At 45.5% G+C, this 21,759-nt stretch overlaps 1 pseudogene; it reads left to right on the top strand.

Moving 5' to 3' along the window:
- The first annotated feature begins 1,040 nt into the window (after window positions 1–1,040).
- LOC139003263 (carnitine O-palmitoyltransferase 2, mitochondrial-like) lies at window positions 1,041–3,715 on the top strand (annotated as a pseudogene).
- Window positions 3,716–21,759: the final 18,044 nt, after the last annotated feature.

Genomic DNA, 21,759 nt, shown 5'->3' with positions numbered 1-21,759 from the left:
CCCACCCTGGCCACGCAGAGGGAGGGGAGGGGCAGGGCCCTGGCCGCATGGAGGGAGGGGAGGAGAAGGGCCTCGGGCCGGAGGCCAGGGCAAGGGATGCTGGCGTCATTGCAGACCAGCTGAGGGACCCCCCTCCCCCCATGCATGAATTTTGTGCACCGGGCCTCTAGTTAAAGAATAACAGGAAAATATTGCTGAACCAAGAGAGTCTCTAGATTAAAAGGGTTTACTCAGGGCACAGGACACTCGATAATAACAACAAAAAGATCTTTACCAAAGGACACTGTCATGAAACCTCAGAAATCTGGACTAAAAGTACCTGGAAGAAACAACAAGGTCACACACAAAAGACTGGAAATCATAAAGGAATTGAACTTAACAGCAACACCAGAGGTTAGGAGGCAATGGGACACTGTCACAAAAATCCAGACAGAAAATGACTTCCAACTTTGAACTTTATTCCTAATTAGTCTAAAGTGAGAGTAGAATATAGGAAAATATAAAAGCAAGGCCTCGAGTCACTTTTACCTTTCTCCCGAGCTATCAGAGACGTGCTTTCCAAACCTTGATAAACAGATGGGTCCGCTGGTGAACTTGTTAAAGAGCAGATTCTGATTCAGTAGGTCTGGGTGGGGCCTGAGATTCATCGTTTCTTCCAGCTTATGCCAATGCTGCTGGTCCATAGACCACACTTCGGGAAGTAAGGTACTAGAGGATGTGTCCCACCAAAATGAGAGAATAACCCAAGAAAGAGGAAGAAGATCCAAGAAACTGAGGCTCCAGCATAAAAGGCAGTCAAAGGAAATACCCAGAAGGAAATCCCAGGATATTACCTACAGGGTAACCAGTCCAAACTGGAACATCAAGAAGCATCAAAAGCAGGAGGAGGTCAAAGAGGAAAAATTATGAAACGGATAATCACTTGACATACTAACAGTCAGCTTACACTCTGGTGGAGAGTTTGAGGACCAATTAGTGACAGTAACATAGAAAACTAAGCAAAGAGACTCAGCATCCTGCAGCCGCTGCCTCCAGGGACAATGGTGGCCCACCTGCTGCTGTGTGCCTGGCCCAAGGTCCCTGCCATTGGCCAGGGAGCCCCCCCCCCCCCCCCCAGCAGTCCCTGAGCACCTGCTCTGGCCTGGACAGTACCTGCAGCGCAGCACTGTGCCCACCATGCACTACCAGGACAGCCTGCCCAGGCTGCCTGAAGGCTCTCTTGAATGATGGGCAGTTCAGCAAAACAGAAGGATTTTACAAGAATTTTGAAAATGGGATTGGAAAAGAATTGCACAATCAGCTGGTTGCTCAGGACAAGCAAAATAAGCATACGAGCTACATTTCAGAGTCAAGGAAGGAAAGAGAATGAGGAAGAAAAGGCCATTAATAAACATTAGGGCAATGCAAGTCAAACCACAATGATGGTTACCCACCAGACTGGCTCCAATCAAAAAGACAAACAATAACAAACATTGCAAGGATGTGGAAAAACTGGAACCCTCATACACTGCTGGCGGTAATGGTGCAGGCACTTTGGAAAAGATCGTAGCAGTTCCTCAAAAGGTCAAACATATACTTAATATCTGACCTAGCCTTCCACTCCTAGTTATATCCCCGAGAGAATTCATAATAACCAAAAAAGTGGAAACAACCCAGATGTCCATCAACTAATGACAAATGTTCTAGCTATATTAATAAAAGAGAAACATGCAAATTGGTGTCACTCCGCTATGCCCACCAGCCAATCAGGATGGGTATGCAAATTAACCCAACAAAGATGGCTTTAATTTGAAGACTGAAGACTGAAGAGGCTTGGCTTCTCTGCTGTAGCTGGAGCGAAGGCCTGGGTCCCAGCAGCCAGGGGAAAGAAGGCCTATTGCACGAATCTCTTTGTGCAACGGGCCTCTAGTATCTATATAATGGAACATTATTCCAGGTTTGATTCCAGCCAAGGGCACATGCCTGGGTTGAGGGCTCGATCCCCAGTAGGGGATGTACAGGAGGCAGCCGATCAATGATTCTCTCTCATCATTGATGTTTCTATCTCTCTATCCCTCTCCCTTCCTCTCTAAAATCAATAAAAATATTTTTTTAAAAACCACATTATTGCCCCTGGTTTGATATGTACTTAACTGCTCGAGACCTCATTGTCCTGAACTTTAACCCATTTATGGCATTCAACCCTGACCCAAAGACTGAGTATAATGAACAGCTCACCCGGGCGACCAACATGACGGTTTCTGCCATCCACTTTCTGAAGACACTCCGGGATGGCCTTTTGGAACCAGAAGTGTTCCACTTGAACCCTGCCAAGAGTGACACTGACACCTTCAAAAAACTCATACACGTTGTGCCTTCCTCTCTGTCTGGGTGTAGTGCCTACTTGGTCAATGCATACCACTGGATATGTCACAGTATTTTCGGCTTTTCAATTCAACTCGTTTACCCAGACCCAGTCGGGATGAACTCTTCACTGATGACAAGGCCAGACACCTCCTGGTCCTATGAAAAGGACATTTCTATGTCTTTGATGTCCTGGATCAAAATGGGAACATTGTGAGTGCCTCTGAAATCCAGGCTCATCTGAAGTACATTCTCTCAGACAATAGCCCTGTCCCCCGAGTTTCCACTGGCATGTCTGCCCAGTGAGAACTGAGATATCTGGGCAGAAGCTGGTGAGTGGTGGCAACGAGGAGACCCTGAGGAAAGTGGACTCTGCTGTGTTCTGTCTCTGCCTAGATGACTTCCCCATTAAGCACCTTGTCCACTTATCCCATACCATGCTGCACGGTGATGGCACAAACCGCTGGTGTGATAAATCCTTTAACCTCATTATAGCCAAGGACGGCACAGCCGCTGTCCACTTTGAGCATGCTTGGGGTGATGGGGTTGCAGGGTTTTCAATGAAGTGTTTAAAGACAGCACTAAGGCCCCTGCCATGACTCCACAGAGCCAGCTGGCCAGCACTGACTCTTCTGCTGCTGTGCAGAAACAACGTCAAGCTGAACGATGCCTTAAAGACTGGCATCATTGCTGCTAAGGAACAGTTTGATGACACCATGAAAACTGACTGCATCCAGGTTCAGAGAGGGGGCAAAGAATTCTTGAAGAAGCAGAAGCTGAGCCCTGACTTGGTGGCCCAGCTGGCCTTCCAGATGGCCTTTCGGCAGCAATATGGGCAGACGGTGGCCACCTATGAGTCCTGCAGCACTGCAGCGTTCAAGTGCGGCCGCACCGAGACCATCCGTCCTGCCTCCATCTTCACAAAGAAGTGCTCCGAGGCCTTTGTCAGGAAGTCCCCCAAGCACAGCGAGGGAGAGCTTAAGCAGATGATGGCCGAGTGCTCCAGATGCCACGGCCGGCTGACCAAAGAAGCGGCAATGGGCCAGGGTTTTGACCAACACTTATTTGCTCTGCGGTACCTGGCAGCAGCCAAAGGGATTGTCCTGCCTGAGCTGTAACAGGACCCTGCATCTGGGCAGATAAACCCCAACATCCAGTCCACTAGCACACTGACCAGCCCAGCAGTGAACATTGGTGCCTTTGCCCCGTGGTCCCTGATGGCTTTGGTGTTGGATATGCCGTTCATGACAACTGGAAAGGCTGCAACGTCTCCCCCTACACAGGCCGCAATGCCCGGGAGTTTCTCCAATGAGTACAGAAGGCCTTAGAAGACATGTTTGATGCCATGGAAGACAAATCCATCAAAACTTAGCTTCTGGGCAGGTTAAAAGCCTCTGTTTCATAGTAGATGCTTCATCTACATGAAAATTGAGGCCTCTGTAGCCAATAGGTGCTATTCTGTGACTATTGGAACAAATCATGCGGTGCCTCAGTGGCCAATGCGGTGAAGCCTGAGCTTTAAAATCATGGTTTTAAAACTAAACTTGTAATTTCCAGGTGGAATTAGATCACAATGAAAGATAATGTGAGATTTCAATTTTAAGGGCATTAGATTAGGAGGGTAGGATTTGGAAAAATAACTCAGGTTTATTTATTGTTGAAGCAGAAATAAAATTTAATTGTTGCAAAAGAGAAAGAAAGAAAGAAAGAAAGAAAGAAAGAAAGAAAGAAAGAAAGAAAGCTAAGCAAATGAAAAGTGAGGTAAATATTAACTCCAAGAAAACTAAAAGTTAAGGATAAAAGGATATAATCATATACTGCATAATCACAATAATGTAAATAATAAGTGTTGACCAAAAAATGATAACAATATTGAGAGTTGAGGGAGAGTAGGATAAAAGAACTAAGTCCTCATCTTCCATAGTAGGAAGTAAATAAAAATCAAGAAAAAAAATTATAAGCATCTTGCTTAGAAATATGGAGACAAATACCAACTAAAAGAGTTCAAGGCAGTTGCTGCCAGTGAGTGGGAGTGGGGCAGGGGGTTAATGCTTTTCATCATAAGCTTTGTAAAACTTTATTTTTAAAAAAATCCTCATCTGAGGACATTTTTCCATTGATTTTTAGAGAGAGTGGAAGAGAGAGGGAAAGACAGAGAGAAACATCAATGTGAGAAAAACACATTGATTGGGTGCCTCCTGCATGTGCCCCAACCAGGGCCTGGGCTGGGGAGGAGTCTGCAACCGAGGTACATGCCCTTGACCAGAATCGAACCCGGGACCCTTCATTCAGCAGGCCACTGCTCTATCCACTGAGCCAAACTGGCTAAGGCCTATTTGATTTTTAAAAAACTAAGTGCATGGATTACTTTAATACAAATAAAGATAATATCTGAAATGTAGATGCTTTGTCATTATAATACACATCACAATTTATGGCCACTCCCCAGTGCTTCAGGACCCAGGGCGGCAAACCACAGCTCAGAGTCAGTTCATTTTCTTGAGGTGCTCAGTTCCCCGAGGCCACAGAGACAGGGGAAGTTCGGGGGTACAGCAATAGCAAATTACAGCGATGGTTCTGAAAGTTCCTGACGTCCAGGAAGACATTCAACAGGTTTCTGGACAAGGTAATTCTATGCTGTGCCTATCTTTTCCAAAGGGAAACTTTCCCTCCTGAGTTTTCTTTTTCAATATGTAGCAGCAACATCCACTCAACTGCCCAAGGATTATTCAGAATTTTTCCAGGTGCAAGTACCAGAAACCAAACTCCAACTGGCTTAAGCAGAAAAGCAATTCATGGAGTCCATGAAGTCCAGCGGAAACCCTGGGAGAAGCCCAGGTTCCAATCCTACCTTCAACATTCACCATTGTGTAACTTGGATGAGATACTTCAGTTACTTACAACATGAGGGTTATAATAGTACTAGAGGCCCAGGGCACAAAATTCGAGCACTGGAAGGGGGGGGTCCCCTCAGCCTGGCCTGCGTCCTCTCGCAGTCCAGGACCTAAGCTGGCAGTCAGACATCCCCCTCGCAGTCCAGGACCCCTCGCTCCTTACTGCCCACCTGCTCACTGCTCCTTACCACTCAGCTCGCTGCTCCTTAGCATTGCCGCGGAGGTGCGAGAGGCTTCCGCTACCACCACTGCGCTCACCAGCCATGAGACCTGCTTCTGGCTGAGCGGTGCTCTCCCTGTGGGAGCGCACTGACCACCAGGGGGCAGCTCCTGCATTGAGTGTCTGCCCCCTGGTGGTTAGTGCTCATCATAGTGACTGGTCGTTCCGCTGTTCAGTCAATTTGCATATTAAGGTTTTATTGAAAATCCCTCTAGTACTAACTACAACAATCAAAGCTTAACTACAACAAGACTGCGCACAAAGACCACTGGGGGTGCACCAAGAAAGCGTAAAAAATGTGGAGACAAAGAAACAGGACAAAACTATCAAGGGAGGATATTGAGTTCAGAACCACACTTTTGAGGTCTCTCAAGAGGCTTCTAGAGTCTGTCGATAAACTTGATGAGATGTACAGGAAATCTAATGAGACCCTCGATGGTGTGATAAAGGACCAACTAGAAATTAAGCATACACTGGCTGAAATAAAGAATATTATACAGACTCCCAACAGCAGACCAGAGGAGCGCAAGAATCAAGTCAAAGATTTGAAATGCGAAGAACCAAGAAACACCCAACCGGAAAAGCAAAATGAAAAAAGAACCCGAAAATACGAAGATAGTGTAAGGAGCCTCTGGGACAGCTTCAAACGCACCAACATCAGAATAATAGGGGTACCAGAAGATGACAGACAGCAAGATATTGAAAACCTATTTGAAGAAATTTTGACAGAAAACTTCCCCCACCTGGTGAAAGAAATAGACTTACAGGTCCAGGAAGCGCAGAGAACCCCAAACAAAAGGAATCCAAAGAGGACCACACCAAGACACATCATAATTAAAATGCCAAGAGCAAAAGACAAAGAGAGAATCTTAAAAGCAGCAAGAGAAAGAAACTCAGTTACCTACAAGGGAATACCCATACGACTGTCAGCTGATTTCTCAACAGAAACTTTGCAGGCCAGAAGGGAGTGGCAAGAAATATTCAAAGTGATGAATACCAACAACCTACAACCAAGATTACTTTATCCAGCAAAGCTATCATTCAGAATTGAAGGTCAGATAAAGAGCTTCACAGATAAGGAAAAGCTAAAGGAGTTCATCACCGCCAAACCAGTATTATATGAAATGCTGAAAGGTATCCTTTAAGAAGAGGAAGAAGAAGAAAAAGGTAAAGATACAAATTATGGACAACAAATATGCATCTATCAACAAGTGAATCTAAGAATCAAGTGAATAAATTACCTGATGTACAGAATGAACTGGTGATTGTAATAGAATCAGGGACATAGAAAGGGAATGGACTGACTATTCTTGGGGGGGAAAGGGGTGTGGGAGATGCGGGAAGAGACTGGACAAAAATTATGCACCTATGGATGAGGACAGTGGGTGGGGAGTGAGGGCAGAGGGTGGGGTGGGAGCTGGAAGGAGGGGAGTTATGGGGGGAAAAAAAGAGGAACAAATGTAATAATCTGAACAATAAAGATTTAATAAAAAAAAAAGGTTTTATTATTAGGATTGTTGTGACTATGAAATGAGTTCACATTTTAAAGTATTTTAAATAGTGCCTGGTGCACAGCCAACACTTAATAGATAATACCTATTATTCTAAGCTATTATCCAGGAATCACAACAAATCTGGAGGACTAATAAAAATATTCATCCTGCCCAGTCGGTGTCACTCAAGGGTTGAGCGTAGACCCATGAACCAAGAGGTCACTGGTTCAATTCCAGGTCAGGACACATGCCCAGGTTTTGGGCTCGATCCCCAGTGGGTGTGCAGGAGGCAGCCAATCAATGTTTCTTTCTCATAGATGTTTCTATCTCTCTATCCCTCTCCATTACTCTCTCTGTAAAAATCCATTAAAAACATATTTAAAAAATATATGCATACATAAAACTGTATATTTGTTCGATCTGATTTATCAAGTGACACATAAATATAAACAAAATTTAAAACTGCAGAAAATTGAAAGAGTGGAAAAAAATAGTCATAATCTCATCATCTAAAAACAGTACTATTAACATTTAAAAAAATACATTCATCCTGGAGTCCAGGACCTGGACAAATTGTAGTGTAACTGCAGAATAACAAACTATAAAGAACAAAATATTAAAAGCCCTCAGGAAGGCGAGACCAGTTGCCTACAAAGGACTGACAATCAGTAAAAGAGCCAGAATTAAGTAAAATATCTTTGCCCGGCCAGTGTGGCTCAGTGGTTGAGTGTTACCCTGTGAACCAGGAGGTCACAGTTTGATTCCCGGTCAGGGCACATGGCAGGGTTGTGGGCTCGATCCCCAGTGTGGGACATGCAGGAGGCAGCTGATAAAGAGTCTCTCTCATCATTGATGTTTCTCTCTCTCCCTCTCCCTTTCTCTCTGAAATCAATAAAAATATATATATATTTAAAGACAGTAAAATATCTTCAAAATGCTGAGAGAGAAAAGCAGGCAAATAAGAATTATGACTCAGCCAAACTTAAAACTGATTGGTAAATGAAGAGCCTATCAGGCCCACAACTGAAAATTTATCACCAACAACCCCTCATCAACCACTTCTAAAGATTCACTCCTGGAAGGAGGAACTAGAACTCAGAACAAAGGGTGAAATGATGGTATTGATGGGAAAACAAGTAAGTAAACATATGGTAAATCAAAATCTTGACTATACTAATAATAATGATGCTGACTAACGTTGGCAATAATAAAGACGGAAGTAAAACACAGAACAATGACAAGTCAAATGGAAAATGGGGCACAGCTAATGCATTCTGAGGTTTGTGTTGGAAGGGAGTAAAGAAATTGATTAACTTTAAACTTTGCTAATTTAAGTAAGCAAACTAAGTAAACAAAGTAAAATTTAGCGTATTTACAAAAAGAATAGAAACACAGCAGATTAATTTCAATACAATAGAAAGGGGGTTAAAAAAATAAAAAAGAATTCAGGGAAAAAAAACTTAGAAAAGCAGAGTGAATAGAAGACAGTGGTAATGAATCTAAATATTTCAATGATCACAATAAATATTAATGGACAAATGCATCAATTTACTTTTCCATATGATTAAAGTTTATAATAACAAAACATTTTTTAAAGAGTGATTGTCAGCCTAGAATTTCTAAAAACCACCAATTGCCATTTTCAAGGGTGCACTGAAAACATACGGAGCCAAAAAGTTGAAAATAAGAGACTAGAAAAAGCGATATCAGGAAAACACTGATCATCAGGAAGCTGGTATACATATAGATAAAAGGGACTTTAATGGAAAAGTCATTAGGGATACAAAAAAAAAATTGAATGATTAACAAAGACCTTAACAATGGGGAAATATGCCCTGTCCCTAGATAGAAAGACTCCGTACTTAATGATGTCGATTGTTTCCAACGTTAGTCTGCACATTTAATGCCATTCCAAGTGAAATTCACAAACAGTCCTCAATGAAGCTTGACAACTTTTACCGAAGACTTTATACCGAGGGGAGTGCTTTGTACTTTGCTCTTCCGCAGGGAGTGCTTTATGCAATTCCTCACAAGGGCACTGTGTGCCCAGGGGCTAGGGCACAAAGTGAGAAGGCCCCGTATCTTGCAAACTCTTCCTTGTTTTAATAAAATTAAAAAGCAAATTTCTGATTAATCAGAAAGAGAAACTGTAGCAGTCTGGGTCCAATCAAGAGTAGGTTAAATGGGACGTTTGATATACTATAAAGAAGTATTAGCTATGGTAAAAGAATAAATATAAGGTAGCCTACCGCTGAGATAGAGCACCCAAGGAGGGACAATCTCGGAACGGGTTCAGCCCCGTGGGAGAAGGTGGGTTCGGCCCTGCGGCTGGCAGAGACCTTTGCTGGTTTGGCCAGGCCAGAGCTGGTCTGGAGTTGCTGGGCAAGCAATAGCACCCCTCCAGAGCAGGTGTCTGCAACTGGTGGTGTGGGTGTCAGTGTGAGTCCAGGCACCGGGGAGGTGGGCAGGAGCCCTTCACAGCCTGAGGGCAACGTGGAGGCTTTGCGGGGAGTCCAGGCCACTCTCTGCAGTGCAGGTGGGGGAGCAGGTGGTCAGCAACGGCTGGAGCTGGGCACCGGTGGGGCAGGAGCATTTGTGTGCTCAGAGGCCTGTGCCCTGGGCAGGCTGCACCGATTTCTCACACCCACGCCCTATCCCCAGCCCCGGCAACAGCAGGGGAGTCTCTCCTCCTGCCATGTCCCTCCTGTGCCCTCCTGAGGAGCTTCCCAGATGCCCATCCCAAAGGAGAGACACTCACAGGAGTCTTGTTTATCCCGGGCCGCATGCACCAGGGGGCATTGGAGCCAGAGGCGATAAATTCATAACTGACAAACCTCCCGTGACCGTCCAGGCAGCACGGTTCTCTCCCTGACACCGTCACTCTCACTAGTAGTTTCAGGCCAACCTTGAGGAGAATCTTTCCTTTCCTCCAGCAGACACTGCCTGATCTGTCGGTAATTCATGCATTCTCCCTCTGAAAAGACTCAGAACCATGCTCTCTCACTCTACTCTCTCTTCCTGTTCTTGAGCTCTCGTTCCTCAGCCCCCAACCCTCTTTTCAGGACTCTTTGGCTCCGTTCTCTTCAGCTCCTTAACTCCTCCTTTATTTTCCATCTTTGTCACACACATGCACACCCGCAGTCAAGAACATATAAGAGCCTAAACCGGTTTGGCTCAGTGGATAGAGCGTTGGCCTGCGGACTGAAGGGTCCCAGGTTCGATTCCGGTCAAGGGCATGTACCTGGGTTGCGGGCACATCCTCAGTAGGAGATGTGCAGGAGGCAGCTGATCGATGTTTCTCTCTCATCGATGTTTCTAACTCTCTATCTCTCTCCTTTCCTCTCTGTAAAAAGTCAATAAAATAAAATAAAAAATTTAAAAAAAGAACATATAAGAGTTCTGACTTGCCAATCTCACTGAATCCAAACCCTCCTACCAACTTGCGGGGTCCCCACTGTCTGGCTCTCCCTGGTGCAGCCAGTGACCTTCCTGCTCCCGACAGCCACAGTGGAACTCTTCTCACGTCCCCTCCAGGACGACCCCTCCCCCACCTTCTGCTCCCCCCTCCCTCGCTCTGATGGCCTCTCTCCCCTCCTCTGACTGTCCTCTGTGACCTGATTAAGCTCCTTCCTTTAAGAAGTCCTCTCATGAGGATGTGCCTTCCTCCTCCGTCTCCTCACACAGGCAGCCAGAACCCGACAGCTCACCCCTCGGCAACTAGCTCTGTTCTGAGCACCCAGTGTCTTCCCACAAAAACTGCTGAATGACTGCTCATCTTTTCCACAAGCTGAGTCCTAAAGCCCCATCCCCAGGCTTTGGCCATGGGGGTGGCCCGGAGCTGTGCCCGTTGGATGGGAGGATTGTTAGGTGGTGCGGCAGATTGGGCAGAAAGGGCCTGTGACGGTGACTAACAGCCTCCTGGCCCCTTCTGCGCTGAGGCCACTGAGGCCACTGAGGCCTGGGAGCAGCTGGCTCTGGGCCCAGCCCTGAGGGGCCCACAGGCTGGTACCTTGTGCAATGCTCGAGGGAGCCTGAGGGTGGGGCCTGACAGCTGCCCAAGTCACAGTCCTCACCAGGGGAGGGTGGGGCTGCCAGGCCCTGGAGGGGCTGGTGGCCTGGTTGTAACAGCAGCCAGGTGGGTCAGTATGTGACAGACAGACATACCACATACTGTTCTTGAGGCTTAGCCCGCTCACTCTGGCGTGTCCTTCTGCCGTTTCTGGCTTTATTGAAAGTTCCCCAGGTGCAGAGTCCTTTTTTCTTTTTAGACTTGAGCCCCTCCTGATGTTCTCCATACCCGTGCCCCAAAGAGAGCATACTTCAAGGAAGCACTCGAAGCTATCGGGTGGTATGGGGGTTAATTGCCGGCACGTTGGAATTTTTTAAAAACCCTGAGTTGAGATGTTTGATGAGCGTGAGTAAACGAAGTGTCCCTCCCGCTGCAGTGGGAGTCTCCCTTTCGCTCCGTGTTTCCGTGAGGCTCTGGGAGCAGCCTGGCTACATTCGGTCTCTCTCTTTTACAGAAGACATCGAGAATGCTCCTGGAGGCCTGTCCACGCCTGTCCTGCTCTCTGTTGGCAACTTTGCTCCAGAACTCCCCATGGGCCAAGCTGGAATTTGCTCTTTTTCATTCACAGGAGTTTCTCCCAATACATTTCTTGCACAAGTAAAGGCCCTTCTCAGGGAACCTTCTCAGGGAACCCTAATGTGGGACTTCCTCAGAAGAAGAACCCTAAGAGGAGGGTCTGTCCCAAACCCCTGCAGTGTGCCAGCTGGGGTGATGCAAATCTTGAGTGGGAAGTGGGAGGTGAGTCTCCTCATGCCTCATGTCCCACATTCTGTTCTGTGCTGGAGTCACCTCTCAGGCCAGGCCAGGCCATCCCTGACTCATGTGGCCCCCACGCCCTGATCTGAGCCCTCTGGCCCGCACTGCAAATCCATTCTTCTGGAGCACGAGAATAATTGCTGTGAATATTGTTTGGTTGGGCCAGTGTTCCCATAGGACTGGGGAGAAGTTTGTTGCCAGCTCCTCTCAAACCAGCCATGGGGGTAAAGAGAATTTTAGGTGGGGTGCAGCCCCTCAGCACTGAGACCAGCTGCTAAGGGGGCCAGGTCTGGAAGGCCAGGAAACTCCAGCTCAGAGAGGGTCATGGCTGTGCCCAGTGCAGATTGGCTTAAACCTCCAGACTTTGGAAGAACTGGGAGTGACTCTTGGGGTCTCTGGAGGCCTCCTCCTGCCCCTAACCTTCAGGATATCAGTGTGGCTTCAGGATATCATTCTGCAGCATGGCACTGTTGTCACATGGGTGCAAGAAGTGGTCAAAGTCTTTCCCTTTGGACATAAATGTAGGAAAAAGAATAGAGTGAGGAGAAATTGAAAAGTTTACTGGGCTACCAGGGACACCTGCCTCAGGCGGGAGAGAAGGCATTTAGGAGCAGGTCACAGAGGCCTCTCACTCAGCTGTAAGATGAGGCCTCCAGGATGGGCACGGGCTGGCTTTCATGTGTGGAACTAGAAATACGGGTAGACTGGTCCCCACCTGACACTCCAAAGGGACCACTGCTGTTTATCATTCTTTCTCGGGAATAACAAGAACAATCATCAGGTCTATGGTCTATCATTGCAATCATTCACTGACCCCCACTCTCAACCTGCTTGCCCATCTCTTGCTTCATTATACTCACTTGGCAGCACACAACCCTGATGGAACCCAACACTTGGACCACTTGGCACCTGCACCCACATAGCTGATAGTCTCACTTTAACTCCATGACCATGAGCTTCAAGTAGGTCCTTGTGCTGCTCAGCAGATCTGGCCTGTGTCTCTATTCAATGTGTTCTTTCACTCTAAAGCTCGGTCATACTTTCTCCTCTATCCAAAAACCTCCTCCAAATGCTCAGCTGATGGCCTTGATTCCTATTTTCAGGTGTACTGAGAAATAGAAACAACTAGAAAAGAAGTTCCCCAAGTCCTCACCACCAACAATCTCTGTTCTTGCTCTGTCCCCAGGCTTCCCTTTCGTAACTAGTGGTCAACCAGCCATCTCCTGTCTAAGGCCAACCCACCCACTGTCCACTAGGTCCTATCCTTGCTCTCCAACTCATGGACATTGCTCCAGAAATTTTTCATCCTCTTTCCTGCATCATCATTTTTCTTCTATTGGATCATACCTGTCAGTGACAAAACATGCAGTAATTCTTCATTCTCACAACAAAAACGCTCTTGCCCCCCAACATATCACATCCCTTTAGCCACTTCCCCATTCCTTTGTTCTTCTTTATAGCCCCTCAAAAGAGTCATCTATATTGTCACCAATTTCTCTCCTCCCGCTCTCTCTTGAACCATCAGGTTTCTCTCCTACCACTTCACCAGAGTGCTCACCAGGCCCCCAGTGAACCCACATTGCTAATCCAGTGATGAGTCCTCAGTCTTTACCTTACTTGGCCTCTCAGTGGCATGTAAGGTGGTTGGTGACGCTCTCCTCCTGGAAATGCTCTCTTCCGCTGGCTTCTGGACACCACACTTGGTTGGTATTTCTTCTCCCTCACCAGCTGCTCCTGCACAGTCACCTCTGCTGCCTCTTCCCACCTTCCTGACCTCTCAAGGTTGGAGTGCCCATGACTCAGCTCTTAGACTTCTTTTTGTCTTCTTTTCTCTGTCTATACTCACTCCCTTAATGATTTTCTTCCAGTCTCTTGGCCTTAAGTGCCATTTCTAAAGTGATGGTTCCCAAATTTATATCACTGGACCAGGCCCCCCAATTCCAGGCTCGTATTGCTGAGTCCTTCTTTCTGGGGACCTGGCTTCTCTTTCAGCCAATGGATTTCAGGTCCAGAAACTGGAATATGTATAAAATCATATAGTCATATATATTAATTAGATATAATAATATGTCAATATATTCATATATAATTAATAACATGTTTTAATTACATATAACATCCAAGGCAATTATACATTCTTTTCTATGTACTGCCTGTTCATCTACTTTGCCTATTTTTCTATCAGGTCTTTGGGCTTTCCTTTTTTTGAATTTTAAGAGTTCTTAGCATATAAGTAAAATAAACCAGACAAGTACCATATGATTTCACTCATATGTGAAATTTAATGAACAAACTGAACTACCACACAAAATAGAGACAGATTCATAGGTAGAGAGCAGCTCTAGTGGAGAAGGGGCGTTGCGGGGATGGTGGAGGGGTTGAGCAAAAAGGAAAAGAAGAGAGAAAGAACTCATGGACATGGACAACAGTGTGGTGATTATGGGAGGAGGGGGAGGTAGAAGAGGGCATAGAGGGATAAAGGGTGATGGAAAAAATAAAACAATATAGTTCTTAGCATAAACTACAAAAAAGGCCTCCAAATTTGCCATTTATCTCTTGACTTATTTGGTGTTTTTATCATGTAAAAGGTTTTAACATTTTTAAATGTAATTAAACTTATCAATTTTTTCAAAGATTGTACATATTTTGAATCATAGAAACTATGCCTGTGCTCATGTTTACTGTTAGTACTTGTTTGGCTTCATTTTTTACATCTAGATCTCTGGTCCACCTGGAGCTTTCATGGTACCTGATAAGACTGGACCAGGCCCCCCAATTCCAGGCTCGTATTGCTGAGTCCTTCTTTCTGGGGACCTGGCTTCAGGTGTGTGGACTCAATTTTATCTTTCACCAAATAACTATCTGGTTGTCTCCATACCCCTATTAAAAATTCTATATTTTCTTCAGTGATTTGAGATATCACCTTTATTATGCACTAAATTTTCATATATACTTCCATCTATTTCTATACTTTACATTGATTTATGTGCCAATAGCTTATAATTTTAATTATAAAGGCTTTATTATGATTTAATATTTGATAAGGCTAGTCCCCTGCCCCCCACTCACACTTGCAAACATTGCTTTTCTTTTTCATGTTTTAAACAACTTGTCTAGATGAAAAGAAAAAAATTATTTATAATTGAATCACATTAGGGAAAATCGACATCTTTGGGACAATGAGTCATTCTATTTAAGAAGAGAAGCCTTTTGATTTATTCAAGTGAGCTTTTTATGCCTTTCAAAAGTTCCTTATAGTTATTTAATACAGGTTTTTCATGTTTCTTATTACATTTATTTTTTTAAGTACATTTCTTTTGTTATTATAAACTAGAGGCCTGTTGCACGAAGAGATTCATGCAATAGGCCTTCCTTTCCGCTGGCTGCTGGCACCGGTTTGCCTCCGGCACCCGGGGCCCAGGCCTTCGCTCTGGCCGAGTTCTGGCCGGAGCCAGCCCCGGAAATGTCAAGCTTTGCTGCTCTGCCGGCCCTGGAAACGTCAGGCCTCGCTGCTCTGCCTGCCCCGGGCCATCAGGCTTCGCTCCACCACTTGGAGCCTACGTATGCAAATTAACCACCATCTTTGTTGGCGGTTAATTTGCATATCGTGCTGATTAGCCAATGGGAGGCATAATGAAGGTACAGTCAATTACCATGTTTGTCTATTATTAGATAGGATAGGATCTTCATTTCCGTTATCTCTCCTAATTGACTGTATATATGAAGGCTCTTAATTTATCTTGCCATCTTATTGAATTACTAGAGGTCCGATGAACGAAGATTCATGCAAGAATGGGTCTTCCTTCCCCTGGCTGCCAGCACCGCCTTTGCTCCAGCTGGAGCCGCCTTTCCGCCTTCCCACACTGCCCAGAGGCCCAGAGCAGCTGAGGCAGTGCAGAATGCCTGTGCCCCGCCCCTGGCCGCTTGGCACCTGTGTATGCAAATTAACCCATCTTTGTTGGGTTAATTTGCATACCCATGCCTGATTGGCTGGTGGGTGTTACGAAGGCATGGTCAATTTGCATCTTTCTCCTTTATTAGTGTAGATTTTATTGTATGTATTAGTTTTACCACTGATTCTTTTAGTGTTGTTTTTTTAAAAATATATTTTATTGATTTTTTACAGAGAGGAAGGGAGAGAGATAGTCAGAAACATCAATGAGAGAGAAACATCGATCAGCTGCCTCCTGCACACCCCCCACTGGGGATGTGCCCACAACCAAGGTACATGCCCTTGACCGGAATCGAACCTGGGACCTTTCAGTCCGCAGGCCGACGCTCTATCCACTGAGCCAAACCAGTTAGGGCTTGGTGTTGTTGTTGTTTTTTTTGGTATAATATTATTTGTAAACAGAGATAGTTTTACTTCTTGTCCAAATCTTTAACTTGTAATTATTTTCTCACATCTGATTGCATTAGCCAATTCTACCAATAAGATATTAGACAATATAGCTAATGTAACTTTCTAAAATATTTTTATTTTATTTTTATGACAGGATCAATTAACACTTGACTATCAGACTTGAATACTGTTTTAATTACCAGCAATTAAATGAAATGCAAGTTCAAATGTAATTAAATTAAATAAAAAATATATATTAGACAAAATCTGTGGGATGCTGCTAACGCAGTGCTTAGAGCCAAGTTTGTAAGTTTAAATACATATGTTAGAAGAGAACCAAGTTTAAGTGGTCCAAGCTTCTGCCTTAAGGAGCTAGACAAAGAGGAAATTAAACTTAAAGTAGAAGAAAACAATAAAGAATGGAGCTCTTTCAAATAGAAAATGGGAAAATAATACATGAAATCAACAAAAGCAAAAGTTAGCTCTTTGAGAATAATAATAAAATTGATAAGCCTCCTAGCTAGGCTGATCACACAGAGAGACAATATAGGTGAACAACATCAGGCATGAAAGAGGAACATCACTCCACACCCTGAAAGGAAGGGCTTGACCCAGGTAGCCTCTGCTGTCCTTCCTGGCTCTCGCTCAGCGTCCTCCCCTGTCTCCCGGCATCTCTACTTCCATTCACTTGCACTCACCAGGAAGGGACCCCTCAGTGGCTTCCCCACCAGCCCAGCACTCGCAGACTGAGATTCAGGCCCCAGGGACAGGAGCCTCCAGTATGAAGGTGACTGGGGGCCTCTGAAGGAAGATGTTTACTCAGCTGGTAAACTAGGACCAAGTGGTGGTGAGGAGGTTTGGGGTGGGGGTTCCAGAAAAAGGGTGTAGAACTACAGACAGAGCTGAGGCCCTGCATCGTAGGGAAGTAGCTTTCTCCCTGCATCAGACCACCCAGCAAGCAGGATCCACAACAGTCCTGGATGCCAGCCTGCTCTCTAGCTCTGTTTTCCCACCCACCCTGTTCCTGCAGCCCTGGCTCCTCCCAACCACTAGAAGACATGTTCACCTGCTAATGGACCATGTTCTGGAGCAGCTGGAAACATCAGGACCTCAGGCTGACATAAGCTATGGTGGCAAGTCCCTGTCATATTGTTCCTCCGTGAAAGGGGATCTCTGGCCCTGGAGCCCGCAAATGCCTCTCATTCCTGAATGCCCTAGAGTCAACCTGACCCCCACAGCAAGACTTCTCTGGGATTTCCAATCAGAAGCTGCTTATCTAGACCCAGGTCAGGCTTACATTCCAGGGTCGAGGCTCCAGAAGCCAGGCACAGCCTGGGAATGAGACAAGGAGCCTCAGGATAGTGGCCTATACTTCTCCACTCTTTTTCCGTATGTGTGGTGCTTCCACGGAGTGGAGCCCTGCCCTGGCACACAGGGGTAAAGAGACAAGTCTGCAGGGGCTAGAAGAGGAAAACTGAGGCTCCAAACACCCAGCTGTGCAGCCACTTAGGGCCTGAGGAGCTCCATGCCTCCCATTCAGGAATATTGGGAACAGTAGCTAGTACCTGGTTGCCTTCAGCTACCAGCTCACCCTGCCAGCCCCTCCTGCCCTGGCTCCAACCCTGCTCTGGCTCATTCCAAGTCCAGTTCTTGACAAAGACACCTGCTCCCTGAGCAATGACAGGGGCGATCACCCAAGGATGGACTGTCGATCTGCCCAGCTCAGCAAGGCAGGGACCTGTGAGGAGATCAGGTCTCTGCCCTCGGGGTGGTCCTCATGCCAAGGGCTTTTCCCCAACCTCCTGGAGGTCAGCCAGCACCACCAGGAACCCCTGGCACAGCTGATAAAAGAAAGAGAAAGCACATGCATGTGCACACGGGGACATGCCACATCTCCTCCCAGGCCAGGAAGAGGGAAGGAGATGAGGCAGATCCATGGGGCAAAGACAAGGAGACTTGTGAATTGTCCCAGAAGACCAGGTCCTACCCTGGCCTAGGGGAGAGTTGGTCCTGAGTACCCGTCACTCTGGTCAGCATCACAGCCACCCCTGACGGCCGTCGTGTGGCCCAGTCCTGAGCCAGCCTGCTCTGAATGCACCTGGCAGGTGCAGGGAGCAGTGAGGACCAATCATGTAGGACCAGCCAAGAGGTCTTCTCTTGGCAGCTCGGAGCCATCAGCACCCCACGCAAAAGAGAAACCACCACGTATGAGGGCTTGCAGCGTGCCAGCCACTGTGCTCAGCCTGTCACACACATGGTCTCATTTCCCCCTCACGGCACCTTGTGAGAGGCCCCTGCGAGCCTCAGGGAGGCGGGCAGCTCTCAGACCAAGAGGCTCCCCTCCTTCGAATGTGTCAGGTTCAGCTGGTCCAGAGGAAGAGTGGACGCCAGTTCAGATTGATGGTGCATTTGGGGACTAAAAAGTACAGTGGGGGTAAAAAACTCAGATATTGTTAATAAACTTTTATGCAATAATAATACCTAAAATTTCTTTATTATTTAGGATGTACAATAGTTAATTCAACTTGGAAATATTTCTTAAAATAACAAATTTAGTAAACTTACTGTGTACTTGCTTTTTTTAAGGGTTGGGGAGTGATCTTAGCCTGTCCTCTTTTACCTTGAAATTGGAAATTCTCCTTTAGAATACTTTACTTACGCCCCGCCCCGCTACCAGATTAATGATGGGAAAGACATCCATGTATAAATTCATAGCCCATGATTGAAAACAAGAAGGGAGCTCTTTAAGGATCAAAAACTCCGAGGCAACACTAAATAAGGAGACAGATCGGAGCCTCAGCAGTACCCCGGGCTGCCAGTGCCAGGTGCCATCCATGCCACTGCTGTACTGTCACCCAGGGGCTGGACCATAGCTTTTCACAGTCACTGCAACTGAGGCACTTCCGCCTCCTCCCCAAGTCCCACACCGCCACCTAATGGCCACTATTGCCATTGCATGGCCAATGACCTGACCAGGAGCCATCACAGCCCAGCACCTTTAGAGATGAGACTACAACCACGAAAGATAAAAAGAATGCAAAGTCCATGAAAGAGGGGGCAACAAATGAAGAACCTACCCAAAGTAAATAGTTCACAGAACAATCATAAAAATTCCTTAAAATGCTATATATTAACACCATTTGAGTTAAAGGAGTGAAGCACACCATGCAGTGAAAACAAGCAATTTTGGAAGATCTTACTAGAGAACTTTAAACTGAACAATGTGATAGTCAACAGTGAGGCAAAAACTCACAAGAGCTGGGCAGAGGGGCAGACTGGACACAGACGAAAATGTATTCATGAACATGGAAATGAAAAGACAGAATGTATAAAAGGAAAGTTTAGAGATATAGGGAATCAACTCAGATATGTATTTCTAAATCAATTTAATAGGAATTCCAGAAAGAGAGCATGAAGAAGACTGTGTTCAGATAAAGTTGGTAGAGCATTCTTAGAGCTTCAAAAAGACATAAATAGAAAGCCCTAAAAGTTAGATAAAGACAAATTACCTAGGAATAAGAATTCAACTGATATCAGATTACCATCGGCAATATCAAATGCAAGAAGGCATTCATATCTCAGTAAATATAAGTTTAAACCAAAAATTGCATACTCTTCATAAGTCAGGGCAAGAAAAGACAGTTCCAAACATAAAGAACTCAGAAAGTTTACCATCCATGGACCCTCTATTTAAAAAAAAACTATTTAATTTTGAAGTCCAACAAACAGGAAAATAAAGCCAAAGGGAAGAAGTTATAAGCAATGATGAGCAAATAAATCAGTAAAATATATTGTAAAGCTGAATTAAATATTTCTATTTTGAAGTTTTATTAACTGGAAATAAAATTCAGGTAAGAGCCCCTAGAAGTGAGTGGAAAGTTTGGGTGGGTGGGTGGGAAGCAGGATGTCGGCAGGAAACACAGGAAACATGTTAGCATGCTAAGGTTCTTGTCTTATTTGGGGAGAGAAGATGGAGACTGCTGGCTTTTTAAAGGGGCTTTTAAAAAAAAAAAAATGAAAGTTTAAGCCCTAGCCGATTTGGCTCAGTGGATAGAGTGTTGGCCTGTGGACTGAAGGGTCCCGGGCTTGATTTCAGTCAAGGGCACATGCCCGGGTTGTGGGCTCGATCCCCAATGTGGGGCGTTCTCTCTCGTCGTTGATGTTTCTATCTCTCTCTCTCCCTCTCCCTTCCTCTCTGAAATAAATTAAAAATGTTTTTAAAAATTGGAAGTTTAAGCATTAAAAGCTTAATGAGAGCCCTAAACTGGAGATAACCTAAAATTCCATCAGCAGGTGAATAAACAAACTGTGGTATATCCATACAATTCCTACTCAGCTGTAAAAAGGAACAAACCACCGACACATACAACAACATGGATGAATCTCGAAAGCATTATGTTGAATGAAAGAAGCCAGACAAAAAAAGAGTGCCCATTATAGTGACAGAGAACAGATCAGTGGTCACCGGGACCAGGAACGGGAGATTGACTGGGATGGAACACAAGAGAACTTTTGAAGGTGGTGGGAATATTCTATATCTTTTTTTTTTTAAATATATTTTTTATTGATTTCAGAGAGGAAGGGAGAGGGAAAGAGAGAGATAGAAACATCAGTGATGAGAGAGAATCATTGTTCGGCTGCCTCCTGCACGCCTTACACTGAGGATGGAGCCTGCAACCCAGGCATGTGCCCTGATGGAACAACTGTGAGCTACTGGTTCATAGGTCAATGCTCAACCACTGAGTCGGGCTTATATCTTGATTATAGCGATGGGTATATGTGTATATAAATTTGTGCACTTCTTTCCAACCACTCCTCTTCCTTTTTCCTGCAGAAGACTCTTCTGTAATCCTGGAGATGTGTCTGAAGGAGCCACATCCAAGGAGCAGGAGCCAAACTGGCCAGGACATCTTTGACCTCCCAACTTCTCACTCTCGTTGGCTCCCACATCTAATCCTGGAGAGGTTTCCTCATTCTGTAGCTGAGATTACCCCTGCACCTGCTGACCAAGTTCTCGGCTATAGCACTGGACCAGCCTCCCCCTTCCTGCCCTCCCAGCTTGTCTCATATGTCTTTCGAAACCTAATATGAGCCAACATGGCTCTTCCTATTCTTCTGTGAGAATGAAGGTTCCAACCAGCTCTGCACAAGCCCACATGCCTGCTCTCTTCACGAAACTTGCTGGCTTGGGAGGGCAAACACCGGCTCCCACCACCCTGGGGCTGGTGATAGTGAAACAGAGACCTTGTTGTACACAACTTTTCATATATATTTGCATTTTGGGGGGAGAAGGTTTTCATAGGCTTTTCAAAAAGATCCAAATAGGTTAAGAACCACTGGAGTAGAATGTTATACACCTTTTCATGGTTGGTAGGTAGTGACCCATCTCTTTAGACTGTAGGACCCATTCATTTATATGTCAAATATTTACTGAGCACCTACTATGTGTCAGCTACTGCTCTAACCACTGGGGATAGAGCAGCAAACAAAACACAAATTTCTGCCCTTGGGGAGGGTTTACTTTTCGGGGGTCAGAGACAGCCCAGGGCTGTGTGAAGCATTAAATGAGACAGACTAAAGATTCTGAGTGTTGAGCCCTAGAAAGGTCTAAGCACTCTGTGAACTTTAGGAGTTCAAGTCCT

This window comes from Myotis yumanensis, unplaced genomic scaffold (assembly GCF_028538775.1).
Source record: "Myotis yumanensis isolate MYYU_CA2020_CCGP unplaced genomic scaffold, mMyoYum1.0.hap1 SCAF_1, whole genome shotgun sequence".
In the NCBI taxonomy this organism is placed as follows: domain Eukaryota; kingdom Metazoa; phylum Chordata; class Mammalia; order Chiroptera; family Vespertilionidae; genus Myotis; species Myotis yumanensis.
The sequence above is the reverse complement of the archived record's forward strand: the minus strand, read 5'-3'. Positions and strand labels throughout refer to the sequence as shown.